The sequence below is a fragment of the Otolemur garnettii genome, unplaced genomic scaffold (assembly GCF_000181295.1).
Source record: "Otolemur garnettii isolate 467f Iridium unplaced genomic scaffold, OtoGar3 scaffold00096, whole genome shotgun sequence".
Taxonomy (NCBI): Eukaryota; Metazoa; Chordata; class Mammalia; order Primates; family Galagidae; genus Otolemur; species Otolemur garnettii.
Genome location: NW_003852491.1, coordinates 1922587 through 1934979, shown reverse-complemented (window position 1 = coordinate 1934979; position 12393 = coordinate 1922587).

Here is a 12393-nt window from a genome sequence, read left to right as displayed (position 1 = left end):
AAAAAAAAAAAAAGTGTCCCTCTTCCAGGGAGGCTTTTTCAGTGCAAAAGCACTGCTAGTCATTGCTGAATCTGCACAGATTCTGAGTATCTCGGTCCAACACCAATTTGGTGGCCACGGCTACTGCAGAGCCAGCCAAGAGGAAAGGGACAGACCCTTCTACTCTGACAGCACCAACAAAAATCTGTCACTGTCCATACCAGGCCCAATGAGAAACATTCCTACCCTCCCCAGCTCCCTGGGTGGTCTAACAAAAGCTCCTTCCCCAGTAATCAGCAGGTCTGGGGAAAAATTACATTTAAAGTAGATTTGTACACTTATGCACAAATCCCAATGTCTCTGAGCCTCCCTCAGCTGCATCCCATCCTGCTTCCAAACAGCAGCCTCATACGCAGTCACACACCAGTTTTGTGCTGCAATCTAAAAACACAAAAGTTGCCAAGCTCTTTCTCTCACTGGCTTCAGGTTGAGCCACAGAAAGTAACCACTAGCTGGGAGTGTCCCTTTCAGGATGTTTACGCTGGTATTGAGGTGCCATCTCCCCATGCCCACAAAGAGACCAGTTCTCAGAGTGCCTGAGGAGAGGTGGGCTCTGGGCATTTCTGCAATGCTCCTGCTTGTTTCCCCAGCAATCACAAAGTGTCTTAGCAAAATAGCCCTGCAGACAGCATTGCTTATAAAGGCCAAGCACTGAACACAATAGCAGAATGGGTTTTTAAAAAATGGTTGTTTATTCATACAATGGAATGGAATATTATAGAACAGTGCAAATGCACAAAGCTGGATTACTTATGTGGGTGTTTGCTTTATAGCAATTCCACATGTGATCCACTTATGTTTTATGCATTTTTCTATACAGATGTCATATCCCTCCCCCACCCCCAAAGACTTTTAAAAGAGTTTTAAAACCAGTTCTATAGGACCTGTCTTTTACACTTCTAATGACAGAGGGTATGGCAGGTAACAGATGCCATGTCATCCCTACTTCATTCCTGTGGTTCCAGCTTTCCTTATAATCTCAGACCCAAGCTCCTGATATAACCTACTGGTGTCAATTATGCAACAATAACCCCATGACCTTCAATGGATGCAAATGCATATTAGTAACAGTGGCAGTTGAAGGAGAGGGGACTAATTTATATAACAAAGCATGAGCTCTAATCTGGTCAGCCAAAATGGCATTAGTAGTAGTAGTAACAGGGGTGTTCTGCTTAGATATTGACAATGATTATTACAAGGCAAGAATTTGCCTGTACCTGTTTTATTGGGCTCCCAGTCACCCTTAGTTCCCTCTCAACCTTAGCTCGGCACATATTTCAACAGCAAATATGGGTTTTTCAAGTCTGAACAAGGGGGCAGCGCTATGGCTCAGTGAGTCGGGTGCCGGCCTCATATACCCAGGGTGGTGGGTTCAAACCCGGCCCCAGCCAAACTGCAACAAAAAAATAGCCGGGTGTTGTGGCAGGCACCTGTAGTCCCAGCTACTCGGGAGGCTGAGGCAAGAGAATCACCTAAGCCCAGAGGTTGCTGTGAGCTGTGACTCTATGGCACTCTAATAAGGGCAACAAAGTGAGACTCTGTCTCTAAAAAAAAAAAAAAAAAGTCTGAACAAGGGGTGATATGGTCTGTGCTCCATCAGGCACTGCTCCAACCAGCCCTGTGCTCCACCATGTTGGACAGAGAGAGCATAGTGAGAGATCATATGGGGTCTAGGAACTGGGTAGGTATATGGAAAACAATAGCAGGAGCAGTTCCTGGTTAGGAGTTTCAGGAGGGTTCTCTAGCTACCAATAGGCAGGAAATACAAGGCAACAGAAGCAGAGATATCTGGGTTCTCCCCAGCCTCTCAGGCTTGGGAGTCACTTCTTTTGGCAGCCCACTTGGGGCAGCCTTCCCCAAGAGTCAGTGGGATACAAGGAAGAAACTGTTCCCCGCCTACCACCCTCGCCTCTGAGGCAAAAACACACAGGGCCCAAGCAGACAACAGAATTGGGAAGGAGATAACAGCCTAGAATTAGTGTAGGAGACTGGGTTCCACTTTACCTAACATCAGAAATCTACAAAGTGCCCTTTTCATCACATCCTAGCAAGCATTGATTGTATCTTCTGGGTTTTTTTTTTTTTCATCTTTGCTAACTTGATTGGCAAAAAGTGCTTTATTGCAACACAGGCATTCTATCTAAATTGCTTGCTTCTTCGAATCTTTGAGGGTAGAGGGTGATACAGTGATTTTCATCTGTGCATTCTCAGCACGATATTTGATCTAGAATTAATGAATGAAAGTGCCATCGCACTGTTGTTTTATTTATAGGAAAATATTATAAAGAAAGAGTTAAGCCTTTTCCCTATTGGTATAAGCACAGTGAAACCTGATTATGTAGCTTATGATAAGGCAAATCCTGGGATGAGATAATTGGCAGTTGCCTGCTATCATCATAAAAGTTTCACCCAGGTCACTTCATTAACATTACATGACTGAAGTCTGTAATGTATGCCTTTATAAGTGTACAACTGAATTTTTGGACCCACTTGCAGCATTATGGAAAAGTAATATTGTACAGTAGTTACTTTTTAGTTTGTGATGCTTCCACTAGGGGGCATCTCTAGACTTCTAAGTTGCAATCCCCAACATTTTTGGCACCAGGGACCCGTTTCACAGAAGACAATTTTTCCTTGGACAGAGTGGGAAGCAGAATGGCTTTTATGACTCTGCAACCAATTTATTATGGTCTCCATACTGTCCAAACCTCTCTGCTAACCATAATCTGTATTTGCAGGCGCTCCCCAATGCTAGTATCACCACCCAGCTCCACCTCAGATCTTCAGACATTGGATTCTCCATAAGGAGGGTGCAACCTAGATCCCTCAGGTGGGCAGTTTACAGTAGGGATTTTGCTCCTATGAATCTAATGCGCTGCTGATCAGACAGGAGGCAGAACTCAGAGAAGCAGCTATAAATACAGATGGAGCTTCACTTGCTCTCCCACTGCTCACCTTCTGTGGCCTGGTTCTCTCTCTCACTCTCTCTCTCTCTCTCTTTTTGAGACAAAGTCTCACTATGTTGCCCTTGGTAGAGTGCTGTGGCCTCACAGCTCACAGCAACCTCCAATTCTTGGACTTAAGTGATTCTCTTGCCTCAGTCTCCCAATTAGATGTGACTACAGGTGCCTGCCACAATGCCTGGCTATCTGTTGTTGTTGTTGCAGTTGTCCTTATTGTTTAGCAGGCCCGGGCCAGGTTCGAACCTGCCAGCCTGGGTGTATGTGGCTGGCGCCCTAACCACTGAACTACAGGCACCCAGCCAGCTGATTCTCTTTTTAAACCAAAGTAGTTGTAATGATGATAACTAGCATTTATTGAGGGCTTACCCCGTATCAGACACCATTCTAACCATTTTACATAAATTCATTTAATTTTTTTATTTCAGGTTAATGTGAGGGTACAATTAGGTTACAAAGTTTGCATATGTTAGGTAGAGTTCTTCTTGTAGTTGTGTCCTGCACCTCAGAGTTGTGCCATATCCCCTTACATTGTGCCCATTAAGTGGGATCATACCAATCTCCCTCCCCCTCCCTACTCCCTGTCCCCACATCTTAAATTGAATTGAGTTTTTCTCTTATGTGGGCATGTATTAGATCGTCTACTGGCTTCATGTTAGTATTGAGTACATTGGATACTTGCTTTTCCATTCTTGTGATAATTTACTGAGAAGAATGTGCTTCAACTCCATCCAGGTTAATACAAAAGATGTAAAGTCTCCATATTTTTATGGCTGAATAATATTCCATGGTAGACATATACCACCATAGTTTGTTAATCCATTCCTGAGTTAATGCGCATTTAGATTGTTTCCTTATCTTGGCGATTGTAAATTGAGCTGCAATAAACAATCTAGTGCAAATGTCCTTATGTAAGATGATGTTTTTTCTTCTGGGTAGATGCCTAGTAATGGGACTGTGAGATTAAATGGGAGGTCTAATTTGAGCTCTTTGAGGATTCTTCATACATCTTTTCAAAGAGGCTGTATTAGTTTGTAGTCCCACCAGCAGTATAAAAGTTTTCCCTTCTCTCCATAGCTATGCCAGCATCTGCAGCTTTGGGACTTTGTGATGTGGGCTAATCTTCCTGAGGTTAGGTGATATCTCAGGATGGTTTTGATTTGCATTTCTCTGATGATCAGGAACAATGAACATTTTCTTATATGTTTGTTAGCCACTCGTCTGTCTTCCTCAGAGAAGGTTCTGTTCATGTCTCTTGCTGAGTAATAGAAGGGTTTGTTCACTCTTTTTTTGTTGATTGAGTTCTCTGTAGATTCTAGCTATCAATCTTTTGTCAGATTCATAACAAGTTAATATCTTTTCCCATTCTGAAGATTGTCTGTTTGCTCTAATTGTTGTGTCTTTAGCTGCGCAGAAACTTTTCAGTTTAATTAAGTCCCATCTGTTTAATTGTTGTGATTGCTACTGAAGTCTTTCATAAAATCTTTCCCCAGTCCAACATTATTAAGAGTTTTTCTCATACATTCCTCTAGGATTTTTATCATTTCATGTCTTAGATTTAAATCTTTTATCCATCTTAAGTCAATTTTTATAAGTGGTGAAAGGTGCAGGTCCAGTTTTAGTCTTTTACATGTGGTTATCCAGTTCTCCCAGCACTATTTATTGAATAGGGATTCTTTTCCCCAGTGTATGCTTTTGTTTGGTTTATCAAATATCAGATAGCAATAAGAGGCTGGTTTCATTTCTTGGTTTTCTTTTTAGAGACAGAGTCTCACTTTATCACCCTCGGTAGAGTGCGATGGCGTCACACAGCTCACAGCAACCTCCAACTCCTGGGCTTAAGCGATTCTCTTGCCTCAGCTTCCCAAGTAGCTGGGACTACAGATGCCCACCACAATGCCCGGCTATTTTTTGTTTGGCCAGGGCTGAGTTTGAACCCTCTACCCTCAGTATATGGGGCCAGGACCTTACCCACTGAGCCACAGGTGCCACTCATCTCTTGGTTTTCTATTTGGTTCCATATATCCATGTCTCTATTTTTATTTAATTGTTACTAACAACCCTATGAGGTAGATATTATTGTTGTTGTTGTTGTTGTTGTCATTGTCCTTTTAAAGAGAAGTAAGGCTCAGACAGATTATGCACTTTGGCATGACATCATAGCATTGCCCTTAGAAGCAAGGGCCCTGGGGCCAGAATCCTTGGGTTTGAATCCTGCCTTGATTATTTTTCATAGCTATATATTGTTGGGCAAGGTAGCCAATCTGTGCCTTTCAGTTTTCTCATCTGTAAAATGGGGGTAATAATAGTAGTTCCTAACCTGTGCAGTTATTCTGAGACATAAATAAGTTACTCTTTTTAAAGTGCTCAGAACAGTGCCTGGCATGTATAAAATTGCTATATAAGCCTTTAATTAATAAAGTAAATAAGCCTTCCCAGGAACACAATAAGTGGTGAAAAATGATTTGAACTTTCACAGTGTGGGCTCCAGAATTGTCACCCTTAGCTATTCGCTACGCAAGGCCCTGGTGATTAATTTTCTCAAGTGTCATCTAGAAAACAAGTCTCCCATTCCCTCTCCAGACGTCCATTCCCACCGCTTCAAAGAAACCACCATTAACACATTCTTGGCTGTTCTCCATAAAAGTATCTACATCTAAGGCTTGGGATCTTTTAAAGGGCCATTTTTAAAGCTTTACAAAAAACAATAACTCAATGTCCAGTCCCTCCCAGACTCTCTGTTATGTGTGTAAGGAATATATCTAGAGAATCCAACAATGTTGCCATCTGCACTGAAGGATTTATGTTCTCAACTGTGGGACAGAAACCAGTGTAATTCTTGGCACCCAGAGAACTGCAATTAACCTCTTCAATGTTATCAGCTTTAGCTAATATTGAAGGCATGATGCCTAAAACATCAAAATTTAGGAGTCTGCACAAAAATAATGCTCTAAAATTACAAACACTTGTTTTATATTGCTGACACATGTTGTTTAGGGATAATAGACCCAAAAGCAGATTCAGAAATTTTTTTTAATACACTGGAATTGCATACCATGGGTAAATAATTTCTGGGGAACTTCTTTAATATTCTGCTTGGAGGAGAATGGGAACCAAGGAATAAACTTTGGAAATTATGGAAAAATAATTTTTTTCTAGAATTGGCACAATATCAGATAGGAATTGTATTCAGCTGCTAGTAACAGAGTTTCAGCTACTGTGAATTAAAGAATTTGGGGCTTATTTTCTGATGTAAAAGGCTGGGACTGGCATGGCAGCTCTACAAAGTTATTTAGGATTCAGGCTCCTTCTCTTAATCTTCAGCATGTCATTTCCAAGCTCAAGGTTATTCATGGTCACAATCTGTGTATGGAGCTCACGTTCTAGACAAGCAAGAGGCTAGCAGCAAATGAAACTAAGCAATGTTGGCTTTCAGCTGGCTGCTTTGCCACCCCAAATAAAATCAACTTCTCATGTTAAAAAAAAGGAGGGGAAGGGATAGGCTGTAGTAGGCAACCTCCTCTCAAAAAGAAAAAAAAATGCTTTGCTTACTTTGGTGCAAAACTCTTCATTTTCCCAAACTTTTTGCTTTCCTGGAAATCTCCAGATCTATAAACGCCACCATTCTCCAACCACACGCTCAGGCCCCAAATCTAAAACCATCTCTGATTGTTCTTATACCTTTCCCAACATTCAAAACCATGAGTGTGTTTTGTTGATTCTACCTGCAGAATACGTTCAGTGACTTTCTAAATCTAACCATGGCCATCACCCTCACCTAAACCACCTTCCTCCCTCCATAGAATATTCCCATCGCCTCCTACCTCGTCTTTCTGCTTCTGCTCCTTTTTTTTCCTGTTGTTGTAGGTCAACAGGATTCCTCGGACCTACTAAATCATTATCCCCAGAGAAGAGACCAAGGAAGCTGCATTTTTAATAAGCCACTGTTAGAGCTTCTGTTATTATGTTAAAAATGCACATAAAATGTACCTTTTATGTTTAGTTTTGAGACAGTCTTACTGTGTTGCCCTCAGCAGAGTGGTGTGGCGTGATAGCTCACAGCAACCTCAAACTCCTGGATTCTTTGATCTTCTTGTCTCAGTTTTTCTATTTTTAGTAGAGACGGGGTCTCACTCTTGCTCAGGCTGATCTCAAACTCCTGAACTCCAGGGATCCACCTTCCTCGACCTCCCAGAGTGCTAGGATTACAGGCGTGAACCACAGCGCCCAGCCCAAAATGTACCATTTAATCATTTAAATTTCACAAACCAATGGCATTACAGTCATGCACGATATTGTGCAACCACAACCATTATCTAGTTTTAGAGCTTCTCCATTATTCCAAATGGAAACCCCATACACAGTAAGCAAGCCAGTCCTATTTGCCCAAACTCTGACCACAAATCTGCTGTTGGTTCCTATGGATTTACGTGTTCTGGGAAGTCCAGAGAAATGGAATCATACGATTATACAAAAGAACACTCTGTGACTGGCTTCCTTTGCTGAGCACGTTTTCAAGGTTCATCCATATCGTCACATACACATATACCCATATTTCACCCCTTTATGGCTAAAGAATATTCTATCATGTGGTTACACCACATTTTGTTTATCCATTTATCTACTGGTGGACATTTGGGTTGCTCCCACTTTTTTTTTTTTGAGACAGAGTCTCCCTTTGTTGCCCTTGGTAGAGTGCTGAGGTGTCACAGCTCATAACAACCTCAAACTCTTGGGCTTAAGCAATTCTCTTGCCTCAGCCACCCAAGTAGCTGGGACTACAAGTGCCCGCCACAACTCCAGGCTATTTTCTGTTGCAGTTGTCATTGTTGTTTAGCTGGCCCAGGCGGGTTCAAACCTGCCACCGTGGGTGTATGTGGCTGGCGCCGTAACCACTGTGTTAATGGGCGCCGAACCAGTTGCTCCCTCTTTTGGCTGCTGTGAATAATGCTGCTATGAGCGTTCGTATACAAATTTTGGGTTGAACACCTGTTTGAGTTCTCTGGGCTATAGATCTAGAAATGGAATTTCAGGGACACATGGCCATTCTATGTTTTGCTGATTGAGGAATTGCCACATCCCACTTCCACTCCCCCCCCTTGTAATCTAGTCTCCATACAGCCACAAAAATGACTTTTTAAAAATTCAAATCATGGTTCTGTGTCTGGTTGTGTTTTCTGGATCCCCGAAGTTTCTCTGGTGCAGCCTCTGTGACCTGTAGGCCACTCCATCATCCAAGCACAGAAACGAGGAAAATTAAGAGGAGGAAGACAGAGGAGAAAGAAGAGGAAGAAAGTGAACAAGAAGAAAACAAACATAAGCAGGAATAAATAAAAAAAATTCTGCCAATATGAAATGCCCCCTCAGGGGATCACAAGGCAGAAATCACAGAGGATCCCATGGATAAAGAAATTATAGGAATGACAGAAAGGGAATTTAGAGTATTGATGGCAAAAATGATGAACAGAATTGTAGAGACACTGGATAGCAAACTAATAAAAACTGAAAAATTTCCTCTAGAAATGAATGAAAGACATGGTGAAATTAGAGAGGTTATATTTGACCTTAAGGAATTGAAGAAGTCATTAAGGGAATCTACAGATGCAGTAGAAAGTATCAATAACAGATTAAGCCACAAAGAAAAAAGAATCTCAGAGCCAGAGGCTAACGCTCTTGAGCAAACTCAGATACTTAAAGAGTCAAAAGAGAAGAGTATAAAAGCTGAGCATTCACTTGGAAAATTAAGGGACTTCGTGAAGCATACAAACATACAGATTATAGGTATTCCCGAAGGAGAAGAAGATCGAAGAAAAGGCATGGATGCCCTACTGCAGGATATCGTAACTGAAAATTTCCCAAGCATCACCAAAGATTCTGATGTACTCCTTTTTGATGAATATCAAACCCCAGGGCATCGCAATACAAACATAGCATCTCCTAGACACATTGTAATGAGCGTGGCCAACATCAAAATAAAAGAAAGAATTCTACAAGCAGTCAGGAGTAAGCACCAATTGACCCATAGGGGCAGATCCATCAGGGTGACAGCAGATTTCTCAGCTGAAACTTTACAAGCCAGAAGAGAATGGGCTACAACTTTCAACTTAAACAAAACAACTTCCAGCCTAGGATACTGTATCCTGCTAAATTTAGTTTCACATTTGATGGAGAAGGCAAATCTTTTGCTGACAAACAATCATTGAAGGAATTTGCCACTATAAGACCAGCCCTGGAGGAAATACTCAGACCCATACTACACACAGATGTTCGCAATGGTCCACCAGCAAAGTAGAGATTCCCAGAAATGAAATGTCAAAGTCCAGCTTCTACAGTGACCCAAATGATAGATCTAGGCATGAGATCTCCACAAGACAAGGCAAGCAAAAGTCCACTGAATTTATCAATTCCCTCCATGAATGCGAATGGCTTGAATTCCCCACTGAAAGGCACAGGCTAATTGACTTCATAAAATATCACAAGCCAACTATAGGCTATCTTCAGAAAACATATCTAACTTCTAAGGAAAAAAGAAGATCAGGGTGAAGGGTTAGAGAAGAATGTTTCAGACTCAAAATCAGAAAAAAAGGAGTCACAATTTTATTTGCAGATACAAGGGAATGCAAATGGGGGCAGAGGTCAAATTTCAGTCTTTGATAATGATGTGAATTTATACTTAGAAAACCCCAGATACTCAATTACAAGACTCTTGGAAGTGATCAAGAAATACAGTAATGTCTCAGGGTATAAAATCAGTGTCCACAAATCAGTCACCTTTGTATACATCAATAACAGCCAAGCTGAGAGGCAAATCAAGGACACGACTCCCTTCACAGTAGCTTCAAAAAGAATGAAATATTCAAGGATATACCTAAAAAAAGAGGTGAAGGACTTCTACAGTGAGAATTCTAAAACCCTAAGAAAAGAAATAGCAGAAGACATTAACAAATGGAAGAACACAGTGTGTTCATGGTTTGGAAGAATCAACATTGTTAAAATGTTGGTCTACCCAAAGCAATCTACAGATTTAATGCAATCCTCAATAAAATGCCAATATCATACTTTGAAGAACTTTAAAAAATAGTTCATTTTATGTGTAGTCAAAAAAACCCATACATCCAACACAATTATTAGTAATAAAAACATAGTGGGCAGCATCACTGCAAGACTTCAAGTTACATTACAAGTCATAGTAATCAAAATAGCATGTTATTGGCATGTAGAGATAGATATATGGAACAGAAGAGAAAATCTAGAGATGAAACCAGCCTCACACCACCATTTGCTCTCTGATAAACCAAACAAAAGCATATGCTGGGGCAAAGAATGCTTTTTTTGGAGACAGTTTTACTTTGTCACCCTCTGTAGGGTGCTGTAGTGTCATAGCTCACAGCAACCTCAAACTCGTGGGCCTAAGCGATTCTCTTGCCTCAGCCTCCCAAGTAGCTGGGACTACAGGAGCCTGCCACAATGCCCGGCTATTTTTTGTTGCATTTGTCATTGTTGTTTTCATTGGTCTGGGCTGGGTTTGAACCCTCCAACTTTGGTGTGTGTCTGGCGCTGTAACCACTGTGCTACAGGCACTGAGCTTGAAAAATAATTCTTATTGAGTAATTAGTATTGGGAGAATTGGATAACCACATGTTAAGGACAGAAACTAGACCCCACATCCTCTCACCACTTATAACAATTGAATCACTATGGATAAAAGAATCAAATCTTGGACACATGGATAAAAATTTTAGAAGAAACCAAAAACTCCTCTTCAGATTGCCCTAGGAAAGACTCCAGTGGCAACAAAAGTAAATGGGACTTAATTAAGCTAAAAAGGTTCTGCCCAGATTTGGACACAACAATGAAAGCACGTAGACAACCTTCAGAATGGGGAAAGAGATTTGCATATTATGACTCTGACAAAAGTTTGATAACTAGTGACAACAGAATACTCAAATTAATCAGCAAATAAAGCACAAACAATGCCATCAAAAAAAAACATTCAAATCATTGTGTTACAACCCCGCGTAAGACCCTCCAAAAGTTCTCACTTCTCCTAGAAAAATACTCAAACTCCTTCTTTTGGTCCATGTAATATGCTCTCCCCTCCCGTACCTCTTAACTGTCTCGCCTTGCTTACCAGACATGTCTGTCCCCACATCAGGACCTTTCCACTTGCTTTCCCATGAAAGGCTTGCTCTCTGCCTTCACGCCCCACTCCAAGTGTCACCTCTTTAGAGAGGCCTTCCCTGACCACTTTATCCAAATATCTTTACGTACTTATTTGTTGTATTGTCTCCCCTACGAAGTCCGTGAGGGGGATTGTCTGCTTGCTCTTCCCTGTAACACCTGCTTGTATTTAGCACAGTGTCTGGCATACCAAGTGTTCATGAATATTAATAATTAATCATTTGCTCAAAACCGAATCTGAAAATATTGCTCAGAGTCAGGACAGAAAACGGTAGGGTTTCAATGAGAAGTTGATAATCTGAGCATTAAACACCTTTGGTGAATTATTTTCATGCCAGGAGGTCAAAACAGACCTCTTACATATCAAAATGGTGTACACTGAAATATAACTATCAAAATTCATATACAAAATTGGAGGAAAATCAGGGAGAATGTTTAATTTAAATGAAAAATGGTGTGATTGGAAACCCACAGTGTCTCAGCAGACAGAAAGGCTTAAAGAAAAAAAGAAAAAGAAAAAGAAAAGAAAGGCTTAGTGATAAAGATCAAGCATTTTACCACGTACTGACTGCACGACCTTAAGAATATTACTTCACCTCCACAATGTCAGGTTGACAACAATATCTAACTCACAAGTTTATTATAAGAATTAAAAGAGATAATGTGTCTGGAAGTAGCCAATACTACCGTGGTTTCATAGTTAACACTTGGTAAAAACATAACATTTTAACTAGGGTCAAATGACACCAGAAGCAACCTCCTGGGAAGCTGAGTTTTCAAACACATTTAGGTAGTCACTCCGAGTTGTCTCCCAAATTCATTCTCCTCTTCATAAACAATAGAACTCTTAGTAAAGACTGCATTTTCCAGCCTCTTTTGCAGCTGGGTAGACTAAGTTCTGGCCAGTGGAATGTGAGGGGAGATAATGTATGGAACTTCCAAGTAGTGCACCCCGATGGAAGGGGTGTGCCTCCCTCCCCTCCTCTCTGCCCATCGGCTGGAATGCAGGCAGGGTGGTGAGCCATTCTGGACCACAGAGAGGAGAGAGGCTCCCTCAGAATGGCAGAGAAACAGTGCCGAAGGAGTCTGGCCTCCTAGCAGAGCTGTCTTACCGTCTTTGACTTTTTCCTTATTTTATTTATTTATTTTATTTTATTTTCTTTCTTTCTTTCTTTCTTTCTTTCTTTCTTTCTTTCTTTCTTTTTTTTTGAGA